Here is a 26,318-nt window from a genome sequence, read left to right as displayed (position 1 = left end):
GCCAGGGCTGCGCGGGCTCGCGTGCCCTGTCCTTTCTGAAGCTCCCGGGGCCAAGCTTTGGAGGAAACATCACCCCGAGGGCGAGACGCAGAGAAAGAGCTGTGCTCTGGACGTGCCTTTTGAATGTGGTTTTTCTTTCTCCTTCCTCTTGCTCCTCCCCCACCGCCCCTTTTTCTTTCAAATCCTAGTTTGTTTATGATTGCTTGGATAACAGAGGAGGAAATAAGGAGCCTGCTGAAAGAAAGGTGCTATACAAAACTAATGAATAAATAACAGGAAGAGGAGGAATTGTATCTAGAGTGAGGAACAGTTCGCTGTGCCCCGTGGCTGATGGAGGCTCGCGTTCCTGTGTATTTGTTTATCCTCGGTTCCTAACTCCAGTGCTGAAGTTTGTGAAAGACCATTAGGATTTCTCTTCCTCACCCGTGTCAGCATCGCCCAGCTCCGCGCCTGGCACAGGGGGCCTCCCAACGAGTATAGAACGAAGGGACGTTATTCAGTGTGTTTTAACCCTTTGGTATTGGGGGCGTTCATGCTCTCAGAATTCCAAGAGTGAGACCTTAGATGTTGAAAGAGAAGCCAGAGAAGGCCTGTCCCTGTGGCCAGAGTTAAGGTTTAGTTTCTGTCCTCTGATTTTGAATTTACTCAGGTTATTAAATGCTCTAAAAAGTCCCCTATGTATGCTCAGTTAGGGACTTACACAGCCTAATTAAGTATGTGGTGTTTCTGAGAATCCACCTAATTGTTTCAGTGGGGTGTTATTTATCTCCTTACAACTTAGCCTGTGTATGCAAGCCTTGTAGAACTGGGCATGCTCTTATTTTTGGAAGCCATTACCTTGCCTAATGTAACTACTTCTTTCTCTGATTTAAGATCAGCAACACTCAAATGACACCAAAATAGAAACCTTTTGTACTAATCCAGTCACTGCAATGCGTGGCAAATCTCTGTTCACTAAGATCCCAAGGGTACTTCAAGGGACCAGAGGAAATTGTGGGTGTTTTGTGTGTGTCTCTTTTTCTTTTTGAGAAAGGCTATTTTGAGTCAATTTAAACGCAGAGCATTTATTTCGGGGAGAGTATAGAAAGCTTGAAAACAGACATTTATTGAGACGCCTGTTCGACTTTCAGGAGTGAGGATGCAGTATTGCCGTCATATTTCCTTAATGCTATTTGCCTGAAATCACTTGGTTTCTTGATAATTCAGCAATCTGGTCGTCATAAATGCTGTGTGTACCCAACTTGTGAAAGTTAGTCACAGCACTTAATATTATGGAAATCAAATCGTACTTATTTTAAGGGGTGTTTACATTTAATTCCTTGCAGATAAAAATACATAATCTTTAAATTGAGCCACAATACTGTATTTTCCTACTCTTAATTTCAGAAGTGAAAAACCCGATTTTATTCCCTGTAATTTTTCTTTATTGGGAGAATGTAGTGGAAGAGGAAGTATTAACTTTATGGGTCTAAAGCAGCAAGTGCTAATTAAAGGTTTATAGCATTTTGTTTCACAGCTAACTTGTGTGTCTGAAGTGGTGCTATTCAGTACAGATTTATATTGAAAATGTAAAAGCTAGCATACAAAGACACGGATTTATCTTATTTGAAAATACCTGTAATTGTTAATCCTGTAAGACTTAACTTTTGATGGCATGTATTACCTTTCTGGATGAAAAATGATGGATTTCAAAGGAAGTATGTTTCTGCCCTTTCTTGTTTTAATGACCATCTGGGAAACTTTAGAAGAAATACAGAACCTTCCACTCCAGGCTTAACAAGTGAAAAGTTAGTGCTTATCTTTAAATTTATTTACAAACCGTGAATAATAGGGTTTCATTCATTTCTTTCTTTAACAAATGACCCGAGTCCTTTGTATAAATTATATGCATTTGTATTATCTTTACATTCTGTGAGTATATGGATCCTTTTTAAATGTCAGCGCTCATGAAAGTGTACTCTGTTCATGGAGAAGGGATGAAAGAGTTTTGAGGGTTCAAAAGTCGTTGCAAGTAGGAGAATAACTTCAAATAAAATATAGCCAGGATCATTAAAATCAGTTAATAATTCATGAAGCAGCCACTGATGTATAAACTTAAAGTCATCTCTATTTTCCAAGGGCTAATTTCCATTTTAATTTCAAGTGGAAAATCTACTGTTTGAACATTTCTTTTGCTGATATGATTAAAAAATTAAACTACACCTATATTAAAAAAAAAAAAAAAACCTTTATGTTACTCAAGTGAATTAGTGACCCTTTGTCTGTCTATCTTGGGTTTTTCTTTCCTCGGGTTCAATTTGTCTTTTCGCTAGTCAGCATATAATATGCAACATATCAATTGGCATGTAGTTCTCGGGGGTCTTCCACCTCAAATTAAACTGTTGTATTTAACATGGGTGTAAGCAAGATGAAATCACACAGTGGGTTAATTATGACCTTGGAATAAACCCTAGTTACTAGCTTTTTATGAGTATTCTTAGGGGTTTCCCCCCCTTTCAAAATATGGCAATTGACTTCTTTCCCTATGTCGAGCAGTCCTGTGTTGTTTTTACTCCATCAGTCCCAAACCTTGCTTTCTAATTATAATATGTGTTATTGATCACTCTGCTTAATTAAGATGTTCTGATGTGACTGCTTTCACTTCAACTCATTGGGCCTCTACAGTGGCTAGCTTGAAGAGTAAGGGGACCTGGAGGGTAATTTGTCATTTGTCTCTCTTATTGGGGACCCTTGTTCAAATTGAGCACAGATTGAGAGGGGAAGTTGATTGAAAATCTTGAGCTGATACCTTGCATTAGCATGAGAACTAATGATTTCATTTGTAGGGTCTGGAGTATGGGGTGTTGAATTTTGAGAGCAGATTGAGAAATTTCCACGTCAGATCTTCGAACTTGATACTGAAACCACATTGTAAAAGAGAATTAAGGTTTTTCTAAGGACCTTAGATCAGAGATTGTATACTCAAAATGTCTATAGGGACAGCCAGTTAACCTACAGGAAGACAGAGTTTGTGGTCAAGTGGAGAACGTGCCCCATTGAAAGGGGGCATTAGTTCAACATTAGTAGATTGTTGCCAGGCCAACATTAGGGCCCAACAGCTCCACGTTTTGCAGTTATTTTTTCAAGAGAATGATAATTGGGGTTTTGATGTGAAATATTTGGAACTTTTAAATGTTGGCAGCAAATTAAAGATTAATTGAAATCATTATGTGGGACCCTCAAAACTTGCTTATGTACTGCTGCTTTGCAACTTTTGTCTTAGACAAACTCACGTGCAGATGAGGATTCAAAAATCGTTTTTAATAAGTCGTTTATGGTTTATGTTCAGTTGTGCGGACAGTTCTCCTCCTGTGTCCGACTGTGTGGTCTATTCAGTTGAGTGAGTGGACGAAGTAGAATCTAACCGCTTTCAGGATACTTCTAATCTGATCATTTGGATGCTACCTTTCCATAATTTTATGGTCTCAAGTCAGTGGAATAGTTCTAGATCAGGGGTTGGCAAACTGCAGGCCGTGGGTCACATCTGACCTGCTGCCTGTTCTTGTATGGTCTGTGGGGTAAGAATGGCTTCTACATTTTTAAATGATTGAAAGACATCAAAAGAAGAAGAGTATTTCCTGACTGTGAAAATTACATGAAATTCACATTTGTGTCCATAAATTAAGGTTTATTGGAACACAGCCCCACTCACTTGTTGTCTGTGGCTGCTTTCGTTTGACAGTGGCAGAGATGAGTATTTGCAATGCCTAAAACATTCACTATTAGACCCTTTACGGAAAAAGTTTGCTGACCTCCATTCTAGATAATCAGACCACTTGATGATGCCTTGATCTTCATTTGTTCCAAGCCTCGCAGTAGAAAGCAAAGTTAGTTAAAGAGATGGAATAACTGGAAAGATTACTATCTCAGGGGAGGTTTCTCAGAATGCTTCTGGGACACTGGGTTCTCAGTTCTGGCTATACTTTAGCCATGGTTGGGTGGCAGAAGGCTTGGGAAAGATACTCAAGCTCAGCCTTACCCTAGACCAGTTCACTAGGAATCTCTGGGGACGGGACTCAGGCACCAGGAATTTTTTTTTTTTTTTTTTTAAAGATTTTTTTATTTTTCCTTTTTCTCCCCAAAGCCCCCCAGTACATAGTTGTATATTCTTCGTTGTGGGTCCTTCTAGTTGTGGCATGTGGGATGCTGCCTCAGCATGGTTTGATGAGCAGTGCCATGTCCGCGCCCAGGATTCGAACCAACGAAACACTGGGCCGCCTGCAGCGGAGCGCGCGAACTTAACCACTCGGCCACGGGGCCAGCCCCCAGGCACCAGGAATTTTTAAGGCTCCCCAGGTGATTCCTTGTCGGCTGGGGTTGAAAATCTTGTCCAGGCCGGGGCTCCTGCGTTGGAGTGGGTAACCCCAAGGGGCAGTGGAACTGAAAAGAAGTTTGTGATTGCTGTGAAGAAGAGAAGACTTAGGGCAGAATTATTGGCTCCAGGTGGACACTCAGGACCTTTTTAGGACCTTGACACATCTTAACTGCCATTGCTCTGGGTTCCTCGCCACATCGTATCAGACGTTAAAAAATATCTGTATCCTGCATTTAATGTAGTATGAGATGACACCATATCTGAGTTGATGTTGATTAGTTGACTAATATTTACATTTCATAGGCATTTAATTAAGCATCTATTGATTTTAATTTTGTAGTTTATGTGTGTGTGTGTTTTATAGCCAGTTAATTTTTTTCCCACATTTTAAACATTTTTGTAGGCCCTTGAGAAGCTTGTAATTCTAAGTGTCCAGTCTATAGTGACTAATGGATAAACTCGTCCTGCTGACACTAACCAGAGGTCCATACCCTCCCCATTTTGCCACCCCAAACAGTGGAATGTTGCAGTAGAGACTAACATACAGTTAACCAAAGAAAATTGATCTTAGTCATTTTAGATGAAGTCAGTGAATGTATGTAGCAACAACATTCAAAGTGTGTGTAGATATTTCAAGAACTATCTACTTCAGGTCAGAAACTGTCAGGGGGATGCTGAATCCATTTTAGGACTTGTTTAATTTGCACCAGTATTTTAAAAAATTCGATTAATTGTATTTAAAAATCTTTGCATAGAAATCTGGATTTCCAGCTTTTCTTTAGACATAATCGTAAATTTGGCAGTACTGGACCTGTCTCTCACATGGCATCATCTGCTTGTTGCCCTTCAGATGGCCTTGAACTCCACACTTCATCACGACCCTCTCCATTCCCTCTTTCTTGTACTTAGCGCTCTGTGTTCCTCTAAGGTCTCAGGAAACTTGGAGTTTGAAAGCTTTAAGAAGAGGTGAAATTAAATGAGCAACAAATGATGTTCAAACCTAGTGAAATGAGGTCACTGTCATTGGAGAAATACAGACCCAGTGTTCCTTATGGCATCTAGTGTCATACCATACTACATATGGAATGGCAATGGAAAAAAGTAATTTGTGATCGTATCATAGAGCAATGTTTCTCAAACTTCAGCAGGCACAAGAATCACCTGGAGAGCTTTTTATAACACAGACTGTTGGATCTTACCCCTAGAGATCCTGAATCATGGGTCTGGAGGGGGCCTCCCAGGCTATGCTGATGTTGTGCTGTGAGGAGCATGCCACAGGGGGCCTTCAGTGGTAAAGGAGAGAGTTTGTTCTCTGTAAGTTCATCAGTTAGAGTGCTTTGGGCTGCAGGTAACTGAACACTCAGCAAACAGTGGCATAAACCATAAGGATGTTGTTTACTTACACGTCTTTAGGTAGGCAGTCTCAGGCGATTTGGGATGGTTCAGTCATGTCTTCACGGACTCGCTTTACTTTCCTTTTTCTTCTGCCGTCCTTGGGGTTTCAGCAGTGTCCTCCCGTCCTTGGGGTTTCAGCAGTGTCCTCCTGGTCACGGGTTGTCTGCTGTAGCTCTAGGCGTCACATCCTCATATGACAGCTTGCAAAGTGGAAAGCGAGGTAGTGATGGGAGTGGGAGTGAGAGCAAAAGAGCACGGTCTCCTTCTGTACATGTCTTCTTAAGAAGGAATAGCTTTCTTGGAAACAGTTCCATTAGAGTCTTTTATCTTATTGATCAGAAATGGATCACATGCTCACCCTAGGCCAGTCATTGACAAAGAAGAAGGAGATTGCTATGATTAGCTTAGACCAATCCCGAGTCATTCCCTGGGGGTGGACACATTGTCACATGAGCATAATTGATGTTGTGCTCCGTTAGCAAAGAAGAAGACTCTTGGAACGACAACCATGACTACTACTGAGCACATTTGAAGAATTTTGAATGGGCCAGTGGTGTGGTTGGAGTTGTACTTTGTGAAGATGGAGCTTACTTTTGATTTGATTAGCATAGGCCTAACAAGAGGTGGGGGACCAGGGAGGATGCCACTACCCAGTCAAGATAAAAGTGGGAGAAGGATTTAAACTGAGGAGATCTGAATATGGGTGTGAAGGAGAGGAGGGCACTGAAGAGAGCAGCTCTGTGCCTTAGGAAGGGAGAAGGCGGAGGCGGAGACAACTTAGGGTGTTTGAATGTGGGGCCTGGACAAGTGGTAGGACCTTGAACAGAAACAGATAGATGAGAGGAGAAGCTGGTACTGAAGGAAAGATAAAGCTGATTTTGGATATTTTGGTGGAATATTCCCACAGAGACATCAAGTAGGCACTTGCACCAGCGCACTGGAACTTGAGAGAGCTCAGGGCTGGAAAATCAAAGTCAGTCTTCCTGTGTGCGGTGCAGTGATGAAATGGACATGACTCCTCCAAGAGTGAGCAGGCAGGAGTTGCAAGGACACATTCTTGGTCTTGATTGGTTGGTCTTTGCTAATTCAGCTTCCCAGTTAATGAGGCAATAATTTAGGAAGCGATGTGTGGAACTGAGAAAATTTGGAAATCCTACTGTACCATTACAACAACAGTATAAAAAGAAGTGTGTCTATATATGTGTGTGTGTGTCTGCATGATGATATATCCTCTCTATCTTAATAGTTATTTGGAAAGAAGTATTCTTATATGGTTAAGTGGGAATGATGCAAAATTTTCAATAACATAATTTAAAACCATGTCAGCCATTTATGAATTAAGCGACTTCGTGTTTTTTTCTTTATATAAGAGATGCAATTTCAGATTGGGTTTGTGACATGTTGATGTCATAAGGACCTTGGAGAATCTGTTTTGAGTGTGGTTAAATAAGGAAGGACAGGAGTTTTGCTAGAGGTGCTTATAAATTCAATATGTTTTGAAGGTGGATTCAGCTCTTTAAGAAAAAAATCCTGTTTAAAATATAAGGAATAGAGGCTTTTATTCAAGGTTTACGTGAGCTTCTGACAGGTTTTATCTTCTCCCTTTGTAGTAGATCACTTTATTTTCTTTGTTTCCTAGGTTTGTGTCCTTAATCCTTTCCTCAGGGAGGCCGTGTTCTCTTAAATATGTTCTATGCTGTGTAAAACACATCAGCCACTGGAAAATGGCTCTTCTTGTATGACCAGCATTCTGTCTTTAATCTTAACTTAATTTTATTTTCTTTATAAAAGAATAATTTGAATGTCTTGATAATTCATGAGTTAAGTGGCCAACATCAAGAAGCATTTGGATCACACTCTAAATACGTATTTGAGTGATACAGCTTCATTCTTTTGGAGGAGAGAGATTTTAAGCTGGACCCTTCTGTTCCAAATGTTGCAAGTTTTGTGGGCTTTTCTGCATTGACTAAATTGTTTATGTAGAGCAGTTATGTGAAGTATGGTGATGGGAGTCACTTTTTAAATATTTTATATTGATGTAGTGTAAGTAACTGTACTGCATTGTGAGACTTTCCAGCAAATTCTACACCTAATTTGTAATGAGCAAGAGATTTTGATGTACTATAGAATAATAAAAGTTTTACAGTCTTAAAAATCTTCTAGGTAAAGGAAGTAGAAGTTCCAAAAGCTGACCTGACTAGGAAACTTTGATGAAATATGTGTGATTGGTTGGAAGTTGATTTTCTTGAAAAAAGGATGAGTTAAATTTGGAAATATTGTGCATTTAAAAAGCATACTAAGAGATCTGTCTTGTTACTCCTTTATGCCTATGTCTTTAATGAGAAACTCAACTCTTATTATTTGGCTTGCTTAAAAAATCCTAACAAAAATGTTTAATGGAGAAGTAGTTAAAACTGTTGTATTAGTGAAAATTCTTTGCATTACTGGGAAACAGTCCTCAAACTGAGTTAAACAGAAAAGGGGTTGTAAGTTTGGTTTCAGGCATAGCTGGATCCAGAGGTTCAAGGAATGTTGTCAAGACTCATATTAGCTCTGCTTTCATCTGTCTGGCTTCCTTGTCAGTCAGGCTCTACTCATGTGTGGGAAGATGTCCAGCAGGAGCTCTAAGTCACACCCACAGCTCATCCTCCCCGAGAAGGGGAGAGTCTCTTGCCCACTTGTTTCAGTACCTTCTTTGGATCGAGTCTCACTGGGCAGACTTGGGTCACATGCCAGGGCCTAAGGTCATATATCCATCTCAGGAGCAGGGGCGAGTACTATCATCTCTGTGGAAGCCACCTGGGCTAAGAGTCGGGAGCAATGGTTCCTCAGAGGAAGAGCAAAATGCTGACGTCATAATGAAGGAAAGTGGGTATGAGGTAGGAAAAAAAGTCCATTGAAACTGCTAAATGAAGTGAAGCTTGATGGTTTTGAAGATTTCTGAGGATTTGAGTTGTCCATTCTCTTCTTCTGGGGCAGGAGAGGGGATTCCAGGCAGGGCTTTCTGCGTGAGCATTACCCTTAGCAAATGTCCCTTGAGAGCCCTCTGCAGGCGGGTCCCCTGGGACAATCGATGGAGATGAGTTTGTGTCTGTGTAGAAGTTTCCTTTGGTGGGAGATGTGGTTGGTTGAGAACAAATTGTGGAGGCACTAGAATGTCTAGTGAAAGATTTGAGGTTTTATTTAGTAGGTCCTAGTAAAGTATGTGGGTATGTGTGTGTGTGTAGGTACATTTGCATGTGCAAGTGTGTATGTAAATACATCTATGTGTATGTTCAAGTTTGGGGGTGTGGGTGGGTCTGTGCGCATAGAGGGTGACAGTTTGAATGGGGAGGCTGATGAGAAGATATTTTCAAGACAGTTCCTGGCAGTGTTTGAGGGAGAGATTAAAGAGACACAAAGAGAGAGAGTGATTGAATGATGGATAGGGTGGTTAGTTGGTGATGGAATGAAGATAAAGGGAGTTAGCCTTGAATTGAAAGTTTGGGAATTCTTTGAGAAAATAGGGCAGAAAGAAAAGATCGCTAAGGATTCAGATATGCATTTCAATGGAAAAGGTAGGGGAGGGGAGAGAGAGAGAGAGAGAGAGAGGGAAGAAGGAGGCAGGGAGGGAGGGAGGGAGAGAGAGGTGAGGGTGAGAATGAGAACATGAATGGGTGTGGGAGTTGATTGACAAGCCCAAGATCTGCCCTGCCTGCTTCTACCTTATTTCTATCATGCCTCCCCGCCCCGCCTGCTTTGTGTGTCTCACCACACCAGCTTCTTTCTGCCCATTTGCACTGCTGTCCCTCCATCTGGAACCCTCTCTCCAAAGATTTTTTCAGCATTCAGGTCACGGCCCAAATGTCACCTTCAAGTATGAGCTGACCATTAAAAAATATCTAAATATCTAAAATATCCTGTCCCCCATCCCGCCAGTCACTCTCTCCCTGCCCTCATTATTTTATTCAGAGCACATGTCCCTATTTGAATTTGTGTTTGCTCATTTAGTCATATGTTTCTTGTATATCTCTTTCCACTGGAATGCAAACTCCATGAGGGTAGGGACTGTGTCTGCTTTGATGATCCCTGTTTGTCTAGCATCCAGAACAGTGCTTGGCACTTAAAGGAAAATGTGATCAGGAGTGATCTAGAGGTGAATACAAATTCTGTTGACTAGAAGATCTGGTTGCAGTTTAATCTTTCAATAAACATGTTGGACCTACCTAGTGTGAGACACTTCTGGGCGATGGGAATGCAATGATGAAGACTCGGTTGTCCTGTTCTCAAGCTGCTAGCCTACAGTTATAATGATCCCTGTTAGGAATTTTTAAGTTTAAGTTTTCTTTTAGATTTCCTCTCTCAGTGTTTTGTGTGTTGGTGAGTGGCAGGAATGGAGCATGAGGGATGGGATGAGTCTGGTAGATCTGGCCTGAGCAGGAATAAGAGAAGGGGGATTGAGGGTAACAAGTGAAGGACATGTTGAAGGGACTCTTCTTAGTCCAGCTGTTCAGGCTGGTGGAGAAATGATCAAGGGAGGCAGGACTTCAGTGCAGGCAAAGAGTGTGTTAGTTAAGATTCACCTGCAAGTTAACAGAAAAAAGATAACTTGAGTAGCAATGGCTAAAATGAGTTAGGTGATGTCTGTCTTTTCCCTAAAGAAGTCTAGAAGTAACTAGTCCAGGGCTGGTATGGGGGCTTCGTAGACATCTGGGAGCCAGGCTACCTTCAGCTTTCACGTGACCCTTGTCCTCAGGCATCATCCATGGGCCGACCAGCAGGAAGGAGGAAATGTAGTCAAGAGTAAAGGGAGGTTTCTGGAAGCTGCCACATGACCCTTGCTTATTTCTCACTGGCCAATGCTGAGACGCATGGTCACACCTATGACCACAAGGTACCCAGGAGATGTAGTGTATGTTGTAGCCAGCCATGTGCTCAGGGAAACCCTCAGTTACTGTGGCCGAAGGGGTAAGTGGTAGACAGGAGCAAGAAGTAGCTCGGCAGGTGCCTGTGAGTGAGTGAGGGTTGAGGTCCATCAACCCTTCTTGGGTGTCTCCCAGTTTGAGATTTTGTGTACAAACGATAGTGTTATATTTCGCTAAGCCTCATTCAGTATTTTAGTTTTTATTTGCCACTTGGAGGATCTTCTTTTAGTGAAAGAGATACAGTGTGATAAGCTATCTTTTCAATCCTTTCTTCAGTTTGGGGGTTTATTTTGGGCACGCTTAAAATACCCAATGATTTATGTTCTGCTTTGCAGGAACTGCAAATCCTTATGTCCTAACTTTAATTGATTACCTATATTTTAGGCACAAATTTCTCTTCTTTCCAGAATACCTTGTGAGTTTTTATACTGCCATTTCTCAAATTCTAACTGTTGGTAACAAAGTTTCAAGCACTCGTCAATCTTCAGTCACATTTTTAAAACCGGGTTGTTTTTTAATTGATGCTTTTCCTTTTTGATCAAACCCAGCTTACTTCTCACTCCTCACATCCCTACATCCCCTGAATCTTCTTCTGCAGAAACCTGTAGTCCTTTATACTCTTTCTTCTCAATCTGCTGGCCCCTTTTGTTAACTCTTGACTCTTTATGCAGCCTTGACTACACAGACAGGTCAGCTGTCCTGGGCACCACCCAACCTCCTCAGTCGTCTTTCCTTTTGGTGTGTATTTTGTGTCAGCTTTCATTCAGTCTCATTTCTCAACTTTAGGATAACTGAAAACTATGTCCCTTTTCCTTACTAAAAATTAGCGCTATCTGGGTATACCTGGGCTCTCGTTGCATAATCCTTTCATTCATGTATCTTCTTGGACGTTCTCCACATGGACAGTCCAAGTCTTCTCCACTATTTTCAAGTCCCAGTTGAACTAGCCCTTACCCTCATTCTTAGAAGGGAACTTTGATCTTTAGCTTTATGAGGAACGCTGATAGTGTCTGCTCTGAATCGCTCATTTGTCATCCTCACTTGTCTAGTTCGTAGACCTCATGAATTCTCTCTTTTTCCAGACCCAGAGGAGAGAGCAGTTTCTACTTTCTGAGATTAGTCCCCCCCACATTGTTTATCCCTTTGTGATTGTTGAGTATGCCTGGTTCTTCAGACAGCTCCCATCTTCCCTGTGGTGTTCCTTTCTGCTTTCAGATGTGCCAGGTTGTCCTCTGACCTCCACTACATTCCAGTGTTTCAATCAAGACTTTCCAGTCTAGTTTCTTGAGTGCCACCTCACTTGTCACAACTTTTGATATCTCCTCATTCCGTCCACATTGTAATACACTTCATATTTTTATTTAACTCACTTTTTTCCCTTAAATAAATTAATGTGAAATTAAGACTACCACAAATGGAAAATCCTATCCTTTCTTACATAGAAGAAAATCCTAAAAACAAACACAAGGGAAGTAAACAGTGTTATTGAAAGCCCGCTGGAGACCTTGCTTGCCTCTGGCTCTGCTCTGTTTGTTGAAAAGGGAGATTTGCAAGTGTTGGGGAGGTGTTGAAGACGTGTTAGCACCAAGCTGAGACTTTGTCTTTGATTTTACGTGGGGGCCTGGAAGGGAATTCAAAACAGAATGACTTTCTCAAGATATAATTAAATGCTCTTTTGTTCCTTGTCTCTGTACCTCCTAGATCAGTGCTTGCCAAACTTGAACGTGCATATAAGTCAGCTGGGGATCTGGATAAAGTGCAGCTCAGCAGGTCTGGGGTGGGCCTGAGAGTTGGCATTGCTAACACGTTCCCAGGTGGTGCTGACGCTGCTGCTTCCTGACCTCACCTGCAGTTGTCGAGTCCTCTAGAAAGGACCATTCACATTTATACTTTTGTCTGACTCTGTGGACTTTCTTTTTACCATCACCTCACTCTGAGCAATTCCTCAAACAATAAATGTTTTCCTAGGGTTCCGTGTCCTTCCCACCCAGGCCCTGTAGTCTAACATCGTGCAGTTTTCTGCTATTCTTCGTGACATCATCAAAACTATCTTTTCAGTGTTCTCCAGCGAGCTCTGCTTGCCACATCAGACTTCATTCATTCACGCAAGAATATGGAGTGCCTGCTTTAGGCCAGATACTGCTCTGAGCCCTGGGGTTATGCTTCTCTGATGATGCCCTGCAGTCTCCTGTCCCTACCCATCCCTCTGTCTCCCTCCTCTCCCTTGTCCCTGGCTCCCTGATAGTGTATGTTTGCCTGCTTCTGATTGCTTTAGCTCTGTCCTCTTTCCTCTTCCCAGGCAGTGGGAATGCCCTCCCAAAGCTCGGCTTCTTGCTCTTACTCCTCTGTATTTTTTTCACCCTGATTGTGGATCTTGTTTTCTGCCTTTAGCTGTTCCTTCTCTGATGTTGTTTGTATCAGTTTATTGCTGTGTAACAAACTAAGCTTTGTGGCTTAAAACAAAAAGCACATATTTTGCTCATAGTTCTGCAAGTCAACAGTATAGGCTGGGCTCCACGGGGCAGTTACTCTCCTCGTGGCTGGGTTCCCTATGTGTTTGCATTTGACTGCAGGCTGGCCAGGAGGCTTTGCTTCTGGAGCTTGGTTGGCTTTGGCAGGGGCCCCCGTTTCTCCTGTGTGTAGTCTCTGGCCTCTAGCTTGCTGAGGTATAGCATGATGGCAGCCTTCTGAGAAGTACACAACCTTGGGCCCAGGCTCAGAAATGCCACACTGTTCCTTCTGCCACATTCTACTGCCCAAAGCAAGTCAGGAGGCCAGCCCGGATTCAAGGGGAGAGGAAATAGATTCCATTTCTAGAAGGGAGGAGCTGCAAAGTCACATTACAAAGGGGCATGAATCCAGGGAGGTGTGAAGAACTGTGGCCATTTTTGCAGTCTACCCCAAGACCTCAAATCTTCATCTCTAGCTCCATCTCCATCTCTTGTCTCCTAAATGGCAGCTCTCTACGAGATAGCACCGCTTTGCTGTCTGCCGTCAGTTCAAATCCAACAAAAGCTGTTAGGCAACCTGCATCCCCTTGACCCCCAAAGCCGCTCCTCAGGTTTTCACCATTTCTCTCAGTGCCCCCATCATTTCCAGACACAAAAAATTAATTTTGATTACTTGGCCCCCTTCATTCCCTCAGGGCAATGAGTCTTCATGTCACCTTCATTTTCCCTTATAATGATCTCTCTTGCTCTGTCTTCTTTCTTTCCACTGCTAATATCCTAGCCTGAGCCTCTGCTGTAGCCACAGCTTCCTCACTGACTCTCTGTACTCTGAATTTCTCCCACCTCCGCTCGAATCTATGCTCCACTTCTGGTTTAATTTTCAAAAGGATATCAGTTTAAGCAATCATTCTCCTTCTAAAAACACCTCCAATGTCTTGTCTTTGTCTATAGCAATGCTTTCTCAGACTTGCTCCCTTCATTTCGGTCATATCTATCTACCACTGGTATTATTTATTTAATTTTTTTTACATTGACACATTTTTTAATTTATATCCTTGTTGCATAAGGCAACCTTGTATCGTTTGCAATATGTAAAAATTACCCATACGATAAGTGCATTACTATTAAAATTTTAAACATTTATTCATATGCCACTTAAGTTAATCCAGTATGCATAGTAGATATATTGAGAGCACTGGCCTGCAGGATAAATTGCTATGTCCTCAACTTGACATTGAGGCCCTCCATATGTAGTATCAAAGTTACCACAGTAGGCAAAAACAAAATTCCTTAGAAAAACGCTGGTGAATTTTCCTAACCATTAGAGTTCTGCTCAGGGTCATTGTCCTGGTTATAGGTCAGTCTGCACAGCAGGATTGCCTGTCTTAATATCTTTGCGCATTGCCTGGACACTTTAGTTGTTTTAAAAATATTAATTTGAAATAGCTATTTTCCCTGTCCCTCCAAGCCCAGTTATTCATAATAAAATATCTTTCTTGGTGGCATAATAGCCTTGCTCTGTCTGCATTAGTGATTTGTCAGACGTCATCTCTGATTCTGGCTTTGGCTTAACAGGTTTGGCTTAACTCACATACTAGATATTCCCCTTTTTATGGCTTGTCTCGATCCTAGATTCGAGAAAACTCTGTGGTTCTGCTATGTACCCCATTGATCTTCTGAACTCTGCATAGACATGGACACTGAAAATACTGGCAGTCAGGTGGGTGCGAGGCGGCGGCTTGCAGTTAGCTTCCCTTCCTCCATGTGTCTGGATCCAGCGTGCTGATCAGGGGGAGACTTGCGGAATTTCAAGGCAGAAAACAAGCGAGGGAAAACTAAATCAAGCTAAAGGAATTCCCATAGACTAATAAGAAGAGTAAGAATAAGTGATAACAGAGGACAAGAAGAGTGACAGTAGAGGAGAGTGTTCTAGAAGATTCTTGCGTAAGGGAGGGAAACAAAAAACAGCACTATCCAGCTGTGGAGAGGAAAAAGAGAATGGTATATTTTTAAAAATGAGGCCAGTTTAGCCCTAAGTTAACAGATACTTTGGACAACAGATGACACCTCATTGCTTGATTACAGTTGCTGACTAAAATTTCCTATTGTAACATAACCAGATGTTAGAATTCAACTTTCTGGGGAATTTTTTTCTGATGATAAATTTTGCCATCATATTTCATTGTTGACTCAGAATTTTTGTCCTTTAGTTTCCTATCGGAAATTATCGTTTTGAAGTCTTGCTGCTCAGTCCTTATTAAAAATTCTGTTGTGAGAAATAGTATGTTTGTGGAGACTGGCCTGAAAAAGATGGATTGTTTCCATTTATCCAGGTAACCTAATTTCATGGGGAGCTCCTGCCAGACTGAGAGCTGTAATGCTCAGGATGGCACAGTGTTGCACACGACACTGCACAGTTGCCTTCATGCGTCTCTCACTGAATCGCATACTCTTAGGGTTCACTTCTGTTGAAGGGAATCATGAATAACAGTTTCGTGAACATTCTTTTTTCAGGTTCTGCTTAGAATATAGCTCATTACAGAGCATAGTGTCCTTTAGGTTACTGTATCAAGAAGAGCTGAAAAAAAATCACTTAGTTTTATTTTATGAGTATTATTAATCTCGTGATTCTTGTTTCTTTCTTGGCCTTGGCTGCCAAGAAGTGTGGAGTCCAACAGGAAACTCATGTAGTAACTGTTCGAGACAGTAGGATGTGCATTCCTGTGTGCTGGTCATCTTGGCTTTATTAGATTCTTGTAAATATTACTCCTTTTTTTAGAATCAAATATATTTTTAAAAGTCACCTCTGATACTTTTGTGGAAAATCAGCTTATGAATAAATAGTTACAGTGCTTAGAAGTACAATGAATGTGTTTGTATAGTGTCAAGGATACTTTGCATGTCTTTCTACAGGAGAAATTTCCACTTAAAAAATTAAAGTCTGCTTGTGTCAATATTGTAAAACTAAAAAACAAGCCTATCACTTCCCCTTTTGGTCTTTTTATAAGGATGAATATAATTCTTAATTTATGGCACTTGCTAGAGTTTGTTTTTATAGTTTATCTCCCTCAGAATCATAGAATTGATTGAAATGATGAAAATAGAGAAATTGGCATCCTCCCTGAGCCTTTAAATTAATGTTTGATCACTCTTATTCAAGAAGTACTAATTCCTGAAAGTTCACATTATGCCATCATCAGCATCTATCTTAATAGAGACATGGTTTTAATTTTACCTGAAGACTGGGCTAAGATTAATGGCATTGGGGGTCCATTGGCCTAGTTGTCAAGTGTGGACTGGTCCACACATGCATCCCCTGATCCATGAGTTGGCTCCCTAGTGGTTGGAAGGAGTTTCTACACTCGCCCAGGAACTTGGTCCTTTGAGAAAGCGCTGCTTTCTTGGCTTGGGGAAGCCTGCCTGGTGCTTCAAGAGCCCTGCTCAAATTAAGAGAAATAGTTAACCTCTTGTAAAACCAGCCACCCTCTTAGATCGCTTTAAGTGACTCATGGCACTGCAAATGTCATTTACTATTGTCTTGGGGTCATTGTTTTGTTTAATCGGCTTCCTGAAAAGTGGAGAACTTTACCTCTTTACCAAGATAAGTTTGCTTTGGAAAGCAGCCCGACTTATTCCTCCTAAGGTGGTTGTTGGTTCTGTTTATCTAAGGTTAGACCCAAGAGGGCTAATGAATTTTGGTGACTCCAAATATTGAGCAGTTGGCATGCTGGTAGGGTGTGAGGGCAGAGGCCCAAATTGAACCAGTTTCCACCATGTATTGGTGTGATCTCTTGCACATTCCTGAGCCTCTCACTGTCTTAATCTCTAAAATGGGGATTCTACTATACTGGGTGCTGGATGCACGGTGGCGAAGGAAACAGAAAGTCTTGCCCCATAGCACTTATGTTCTTGGAACTTATAAATCCACGCACTACATAGGATTGTTGTGTGTAACAGATAAGCTTACTGTGTAAAGAATAATAATAGTATTTATAACCTAGGGTTGTTGTAAATGTTGACTATAACTGTATATACTAAGCATTTCATTAATGTTATTGTCATCATTATTATTCTGAGATATTATTGTTATCCTAAGATTGGGTAAATTTCTTAACATATGGATAGATTGCTGAACATAGACTTTGGGAGAGGAATCTCACCTGAGAATATCCTATTTTAACAGAACTGTTTGGAGGACTTTACACCTTAAGCATTGATGGATGGACCTTCTGTTCTTTGCTTAATGTATAACTTGAGCAGTTTCTCAGCCACAACACTATTGATGTATTGGGCCAGATAATTGTTGTGGGGGGCTGTCTTGTGCATTGTAGGTTGTTTAGCAGCATCCCTGGCCTTTACCCACTAGATGCCGGTAGCACCTTGACAACCAAAAATGTCTCTAGACATTGCCGAATATTCCCTGGGAAGCAAAATCACCCCTGGTTGAGAACCACTGAGCAAGAGGCATATTTTGGAAAACTTTCTGGTTTGTCATTTAGAAAGTGCTAACTGGGATGAGTTACTTCTTTGTTACAAAGGGCATCTACCTAAATATAGGGCAGCTATTTCTCTGGGGCCGGAGGGAGCTAAAAGGGGCCTCCATCACTGTGTGTTCCTCAGAATAGCCAAGAAGGCCAGCATCCGTTCTGAGGAGTAGATGGTCTCCAGGGAGGGAGGCTCCTAGACCAGGTAGAAGAGTCTACACCTGTCTTGGCACCTGCCAAGTGTTTTCTTTCTTTTGCCTTCTCCCTCCTTCTGTTTGGGAATCTCTCTGAGTTAGTAAAAATATCTTTAGAACTTGCAAAGCTATGTGTTATGGTGGACTGAGAAGGGAAGGTCTGTGTTCGTTAGAAGGAATAATTGTCCATGAACTGGGGAATTGGCTCAGTTAGGGCTTACCTGTGTTTCTAGGTGCTCGGGGTAAGTCAGTCACAGGTCTATCTGGGACGAACTGTTAAACACCTCCAATGACTGCTTCTGTGCAGTGATTGTAGTAGAATAATAGACAGGATCTAGATGTCAAGGATTTCGATTCTCATTCCATTTCGTCTAATTTTGGGGGCACACTCGAGTTGATTATTTCATGTATTTGGCCATTCGCAGTATATCTGCTAGTTATTTTTTTTCAGTCATGAGTCACATGAGCCCTAAGCTCAGAAGTCTTTTCTCCATTCATTTCTCAAATATTTATGGAATGGCTCTTGTGTGTGTGTGGTATGACATGCATAGAAGTTTAAGAAGTAGTTTTGGCATCTAACTGTGACTTTCAGAGCTCAGTGACCATGTCTGTTTTGTTCGATGCTCTATCCTCAGTACCCAGCACGGTGCCTGGTGGGTAGGAAAATCTCAATACCTAACTAGTAGCAAGATTTTATGCTAATATTCAGTGTCCCTTGCTTAAAGATTTCATAGGTTGATGACTTTACAAACTTTTTGAACAGTTGACAAGATGTCTTAAGGAACCTGTAACAATGTGTTTAAAAGAACAAATTCCAAGAACATGCATAGTGGTGGTCCCGCGTTTCCCAAGCAGTAAATCTCAAAGCATACCTGGTTGATCCTTCCCAAAGCAGTTGTCACCAGGCCCCTCCCCTCTCTACCACGCTTGGAATTCCCAAAGGATAGGGGGTGTGCTGCAGACAACAATGTCCCCTCTCTGGCTCTGATCAGGGTTTTATTGTCAGGAAATCCCCCTTTTCAGGGACTTCATTGTCTGCAGCATCCTCCAACCAGGCCTCCCCCACCCCCCCATCCCCTGCCAGCCAACGATTTCAAGGCTTTATGGAAATGAAAAGTTGCTCTTCTTCACAAAAAAGATTGGGGGAGATAAAGTGATTACCACTTATTCTGTTCGAGAATCCATCCGAGCTACCATCCTTGAACACTCATTTGGCTTGTTGGAAGGGTAATCTCTTTCAGAAACATTGGACAGAATTGACCAATTCATTATGTATGTAAGTCTGCTTAAGAATGTTTAATTCAGTGAGCCCTCATCTGCTGGCTTTGTAATCTCCTGCCTTGGCTATTCCGTTCTCTTTGAGTTTCTGCAACTCATTTCTCCCCTGATTATTGAATCTTTCCCTGGACATTCCAGTCTTGGTAGACTCTCTCAATGAATAGATTTATGGGAGAAAAAATTCCATACTCTTTTAGTTGATTGTTGATGACTGGATTGTTCTGAGGTAATTAAACTTGGACAATTACAAGTTCAGGCAGAAAAGTATGAGAATACTTAAGCCACTGGGAATGTTGGAGAATATTTTAGATGCAGTGGGAAATTCTTATGAAAATTAGCTACGTTGGACAACATGGGCAGTTGGTATAGACCCAATTCTCGAAGATCTAGATGAAAACAAATGAACATTTAGTTCTTTATAAGCAGAGCAATATTTTTACTATTTAAAGATGGGAACAAATAATTCAATTGTGGGTATCTTTCAATGGCATGTATTGCACACTTTTAAAATTTCTTTTCTTTTTGGGTTTAGCTGGCAGGTTTGAATTACAGTACTATTGCCGTTACCTATAACAGGGAAGGGAGGGAGGTGGCAAAATATGACGATATGGGGAAATGTTAGAAGGGTGTGTGTTTGTGCATGCATCCACACAGGTGCATCTGCACTGCATGGGACTCAGATGGACCTTTCAGAGTTGGAAAGGAGCAGAGGCATGAGAAGAGGCCTCCCTTTAATTACTGCCTTTGTAGTTCATGCCCCTCCTATCTCTGATAGCAAAGAAGCAATGGCATAAATTCATAAATGCTCGACAGTAGCCACTGTTTTGAAATTAGTGTTTGCCCCTCCAGATATAGCTGGTAAAGTTGCTGATGGCAGATGCCCGCTTGCTTCTTAGCAAGTGGCCAGATGCCTGAAGTAGAATTTGATTTATTATTTTATTTTGTATGTGCTGTGCTGTCTTAGTAATATAGGTAGGGGCTCTGGACTCCAGATAAGTTTTCTTTCCATTTCCTTTCCAGTAGGAGGGCTTCAGGGAAAAGGACAAAAGAAAAAGAAAGAGAAAAAACAACCTAAGTGGATCATTACATCCTAACCGATACGTGGCTAGGCCCTCCCGTGGTCGTCAGCCTTTGCTTCCTCAGGATTCTTCAGCAACTTCATTGACTCTGTCTGTAGGTCAGCGGGCTCAGCACAGACAGTTGCAGTCAGGTCCTGCAATTTTATTTTTAAAAGACCAACCAAAAAAACCTCCCTTTTTTCTGAAATATCTTGCCTTTTAGATTTTTGAAACCAGAATAGAGCAAAGTAGAATTTTTCTTTTATAATTATCACTCCAGCTGAAGAGACTTTTTTTGGGGTTTTACCTTAACAGAAGAACATCGGGGTGGGTGTGCCAGGCAGACGGAACAACATCCTGCAAGACGTGGAGTAATGAAAAGGCAGGAAAAATGGGAGTTCTCAGAGCAGAGATCCAGAGAGGACGATTGAGGCCAGATTTTGAAAGGTCTTGGCTGTTGCGCTTTGGTTTGGGCTGTATCTTATGGGCATTTTTAAGCTCAAGGGGCTCAGGGGTGGTGCTTCGATGTCTGTTGTGGAAGGTGAGTGGAACTGGTGTAAGAGGGGGACCAGGGAGAGGAGGAGAAAGAGGAGTGGCCACGTACTTGTCACAAGAGTTGGGTCCCTTTTAGCCCTTTGTGGGAGCAGGAGGGGCATGGAAGGTTCAGTTCCTTTATGCCTAGTTCAGTGAATGCCCAAGTCTTCTGAAATCTCCTTAGGAGACTTTGTAATCATGGACACATACCCGTGGTGATTTGAAATCGTTTGCATTTACTGCTCCATACATGTAAATCATAGTAATTTTAGGAAGCAAGAATTGCAAACATCTAAAAAATTCATTTGAATTCATTTCTCAAATACCATCTTCAATATATCCTTTTCTTTCAAGCAATCTAAGGTCTTACCAGAATTTTTTTTAAAAACTCGAATAGACCACTTTTAGGCTCTGTTAGATTCAGTGAGTTATTAAATTTCCCGTCTTCCAGAGTTTATTTTTTCTGATACCATAGTTCAAGATAATGTTTTTTTAATACTACATGCAGAATTCCAGGGATTCATAATAGCTTATGACATCTTAATGTCCACAGTGACATTCCGCTGGTCACATTCAACTGTGATAAACAGCTCTGTACTCTAGAAGGACGCCAGTCACTAAGTAAAATGCAGGAAGATGCACAGCCCCTCAATCCTCTGAATAATGTTACAGATCCTGAATGTTAATTTTGAAGAAAACACATGCTTAAGTTTAAAGTTTATGCCAATTCATGGTCCTTTTGTTCTTCCCGGAAAAAAAATATCAAGCAGCTATACTTTAAATGAATTTAATGAACTGCAAAGACTGACATTTTCACTATAAAAGTCACACTTCATTTAATGAGTAGTTAAATATTGATGCTATATTAAAATACAGGCAGAATAAAAATGGCACGATGGATTTCAAAATAGGGAGTGAGTGTTCTTTTATGCTGAAAATTTCATGAACAGAAAAAAAGTATCATTCATCAGAATGTCTTCATAAACACAAATATTCCAACGAAATCGCATATTAGCCTGCAGTACATAAATCCCAGTAGATGAACTGAGGTAAGTCTTTCTTGTCACTGTTTGATTCTCCGTTGATCTTTGTGGCCAAAAGACCCAACATTAAACGTGGCTCCTGCCTTCAAGTGAAGGGTGCTGGAATTAGAGAAGACGCGCAGTCTCGTTTCCTTCAACTGACTGACTTGGATACAAAGAAAAAACAACTGTATGTTGATGACCATTCTAGAAAAATAATTGAGCTAGGTCCTATTACTTCTCTGCTCGGACCTCTTCAGTGGCTCTCTGATTCGTATACAGCAAAAGCCAAAGTCCTCTTAAAGACCTGCACAGCCTTAACTTGCTGGCCACCACGATCTCCTTGATCTCATCTGGTAGGCTTGGCTCACCCAGCTCCCGCCACATACCTGCCTTCCTGGAGGACACTCGGAGACTTCAGGCACCCTCCCACCTCAGAGCCTTTGGTTTACTTCTCTCTACCCAAATGCTGTTTCTTCACATATTTTCGTGGCTCACTTCCTCATCTTCTCAAGGTCTTTTCTCAAATGTCCTTTTCTCAGGAAGACCTTTTATGACCACCCTATCTAAAATCGAACTCTCTTCCCTTTCCGTGACTTCCTGCAACCCCCTTCCCTGCTTCATTATTCCCCAAGTGCTTGGTCTTAAAACAGACCATTTATTTTGCATTTATATCTGCATTTATTTTGTTGATTGCCTGTCTCCCCCATTGCCCAGACCTGTGCGTGCTATAGAGGAGGCACTCAAGAAGTATTTGCAGAATGCACAAATGAGTGAAGGAGAGTGTTTTTGAGGCAAAAGTGGGATTTGCGAGGGAAATAGTCCCCATGATTGCTGGAAATTGGAACCAGCGTATCAGGGAGAGACAGATATCTGGAATGTAGACTTGGGAGTCATCTGCACAGATAGGGTGATAGGGTGACCAGCTCATTCTGGGTTTCCTGGGATTCTCCCAGTCTTAGCATGAAAGGCCCATGTCCTGGGAACTCCCTCAGTCTCAGGCAGACTGGGATGATTTGACCGAAAACATGCTGGAAGCTATGAGTTTGTAAGAGGACAGGGCTCACAAACCCACGGGTCATAGACACCAGGAAGGTGGTGCATGGCTGCAACTGGCGGCCTGTGTCAGTGGCTGGGGGCTGTGATGGATGGGAGAACATAGGCCCCTCTGAAGTCAGTGGTTGCAACTCCACTCTGGCCAACAGTAGATCTAGGGGCTTGTAGACCATTGTTGTCTGAACTCCTGATTTTTCAGAGGGAACCAGAAATTTTGATTCTGTGATATTTTTAAATTTTTAAATGTTAGTAACTAATTTGAAACTGTCTAAGGATCACATATGGCCTGTGGAGTGTGATTTGGCCGCCTCTGCTGACGTAGACCCCTGCTTCCAATTCATTGGGAGACAAGGCCTATGAACCTTAATTTTAAGTGCTAGATGAAAAACATGGTTATTAAAGGTCTTTATTGTTTGGAGGAAAAAAAATGTCATTGTTAGCTGTAGGTAAGGGTTTTATGTAGCTTACATGGAATAATACTAATACTTGCAGAATATTTCCAGGAACTATTCTTAAATACTTTACATGTATTAAATGTAATCCTCAACAACTCTATAAGGTAAGTACTCTTAATGTCCTAATTTACAGATGAGGAAATAGAGGCATGGCTGGATTAAATAACTCATTCAAGGTCACAGGCTAGGAGGCGGTGGATCTGGGGTTTAAACCCAACAGGCCGGTGCAAGGTCCTGTGCTCCTTCCCCCATGCTTCTCAAGTTTTGATAAGCATCAGAATCACCTGGAGACCTTGTTAAAATCCAGATTGCTGGGTCCCATACCTAGCATTTCGGATTCCATTGGTCTGAGGTGGGACCGAGGAATTTGCATTTCTAACATGTTTCTAGGTGATGCTGCTGCTGCTGTCTTGAGATCTCAGTTTGAGCACCACTGCTCTGCACCATCCTGAGGCCTCTGAAGGGACCAGGGACCATCGGAGAGAACATGCTTGCATCCATTGGAGCTGTGTACACACACTTGCTCTCTGCTGTCCTACTTGCATGCTCTGGTGATTATAGCATCTTCTACACAGGCAGCCGCCAATAAAGTCACAATATATTTCACAGGCATAAAATGGGTTTTTTGGAAAATGAAGCACATTGTGGACCCCTGTGGTCTTACAGTAACAACTTAAATTTCTTTTCAGCTCAATACTGCAGACTTCTGTGTGTTTTCAAACATCTGGCAAAAAAGGTAGGGCTGGCCAGCGACTTGAGCTAACACAAGGATGAGTTGGTGTAGGATGAGAGGAAGTTAGGTGGTGGTGAGCTTCTACCATAGGTAGGATGTGATTTGATTTTTAGCTACAAGGATGTGTCATTAAACCATATTGAATTACATAGAAAGCATTTCCTTTCCATTTCCCTTTTTGGTCTCTTATGACATCAATGAGAAAAAATCTCAGTTTGGTGCCAATATGTCTTTAACACCTAATGCTTGCTAATCTCTTTTTCCAACAGAGAGATTGAGAGACAGGGAGAAGTAAAAGCAGAGGGAAGGAGGGAGAAGGAAGGGAAAGAGGGAGAGAAAGAGAAGGAGGGAGACAGCACTTAGTTACAAACCCTTCTGCACCTGGTAGTTTGCTAGAATGAAATAGATTATTTTGCTTTTATTGTATTTCTTTTGATGGTTATGTTGTATTTATGGCAAAGAATACCAGTTTTCCACTTAGGATATCAAGTTTCCTTTTGTTAATAAAAGGCACAATTGTTTTTATTCAAATGGCTGAATTAAAGAGAAATAAAGGTTCACAATACCTTATCCATCATTCCAAAATTCTGAAAGCTCTGAAAAACAAAATAAAAAAAAAAAAAGTTTGTGGCAACACATTTCCAGCAAAATCTGAACTGAACTCAGGCAAGGCTGTTTCTGTTCTGTATTTATCTCCCCTTGTGTGAGCATTCAGACATTTTGCTGCAGAAATATTTGTGTGTTTGCTTAAGGGGTGCTACCCCAGAGCGCTAGAGGTATTGTGTATTAGATGGAATATGCACTGTGTTACTTTTCTAAATCTTAAAAACTCGCAACTGTAAAACACATCTGGCCCCAAGATTTTGGATAAGGAAGAATGTGGACCTGTGTTAAATGGCAGAATCCATAAAGGCAGTATACAGATAACTGAAACTTGACAGACACTGGTATAGGGTGAAGAGCTGTAATTTGAGGTAAGTATGTTAACGGGAACAGGACAAAAATCACATCTAATGGAGTTTCTCAGCTTTTGGTTGCTATAAATAATTGGAAGTGGTTGCATCTCTATTTGTTATTAGATAACTGTATTTTGCATAAGATAAGGTGTGAGTCCTGGCTTCAAGCCTGACCTTTTAAAATAGAAGCTTCTGGTGAAAGTTATACTGTAATAAATTACACTACTTTCATCGGAAAACTGAAGACTTTCCACCAAGAGCCAGCTTTTAAATAGATTTAGAAATACTATCTCAGGATTTTTTTTTTTTTTGAGGAAGTTTAGCCCTGAGCTCACATCTGTGCCCATCTTCCTCTATTTCATATGTGGGATGCCTGTCACAGCATGGCTTGACAAGAGGTGTGTAGGTCCACACCCAGGATCCAAACTGGTGAGCCCCAGGCTGCCAAAGTGAAACATGTGAACTTAACCGCTACTCCATCGGGCTGGCCTCTCTGGAATTTTTTAATGTACTAATTACTCTTATGAATCTGCTTTTTATGTCTGGATTTTATGTATCCCCACTTCATAAAATTGGGCATATCTGACATGAGATATCTGTATCCATATTCCAGTTTCTCTTGGCCATTGGGGCATTGTACTAGTAGGTCATTTTACTACTACTTACTTGGTAAGAAGTGATGTCTCATGTTTAAGCCTGTCTTCTCAGTGTTAAAAATGGCTGATTACCCAACCATCACATCCCTTTCTTATTTTGTGCAGCCTAGGATCCACTTCTTTCCCCCAACCCAATCCAGCTGAGGGACAGAGGAGACAAGTGGTAGAAAGGAAAGACTCTGAGGCTCACAGAAGATACAGTGAAGGCAGCCTAGTTCAGGGAGCTGGGCACATTGACGTGAGCCTTGGTTACTTGATAGTAAGACCTAATTTTCTGGTAAGGTTGGCTAATGGATCTTGGTGGGCCAACTGACAGTGTACTTTATTGGTTTGTGTGATGAATGAACTAGCCTTTGCATTTCTAGCTTAAATAAGGTGAAAGTGGTTGGAAGTAAGGTGGTGTAGATTTCAATATAACATGCACAAGCTAATGTAGATTCCATGGGCTTCAAAAACAATTTGTACCCTCCAAAATACTTGTAGATAATTTAAGACAGTTTAGCCTATCCCCCTGCCAAGGACACTTAGTGCTAGAAAAGGTTGGTTTTACATGCCTTGAGTGATACTGTTTCCCTTTGATCTTCTTGCCAATAGCCCCATAAGTTGTCCTCGGCGGGAGGGAGGGTTTCCTGAGAACTGACATTTTGCCCTTCTGTACCTTCTTCCAGCTTCGAAATCCAGGCTCATTAGTCACTGTCCTTTGTGTTTACACTCAAGTGTAAATTTTGGTAGAAAAAAATTGAAATGATTTACTCAACCACAGAATATTAATGATCGTTGAAATATGAT

The 26,318-nt window shown here is 41.5% G+C and overlaps 1 protein-coding gene across 5 annotated transcripts in view; it reads left to right on the top strand.

Annotated features, from left to right (window-relative positions):
* The window catches only part of TOX3 (TOX high mobility group box family member 3), a 102,807-nt gene that overhangs the window by 1,230 nt on the left and 75,259 nt on the right, over nt 1-26,318 (top strand). The window lies entirely within an intron of this gene.

This window comes from Equus przewalskii, chromosome 3 (assembly GCF_037783145.1).
Source record: "Equus przewalskii isolate Varuska chromosome 3, EquPr2, whole genome shotgun sequence".
NCBI classification, from domain to species: Eukaryota; Metazoa; Chordata; class Mammalia; order Perissodactyla; family Equidae; genus Equus; species Equus przewalskii.
Note: the sequence above shows the minus strand (reverse complement) of the source record. Positions and strands in the feature narration are given on the sequence as shown.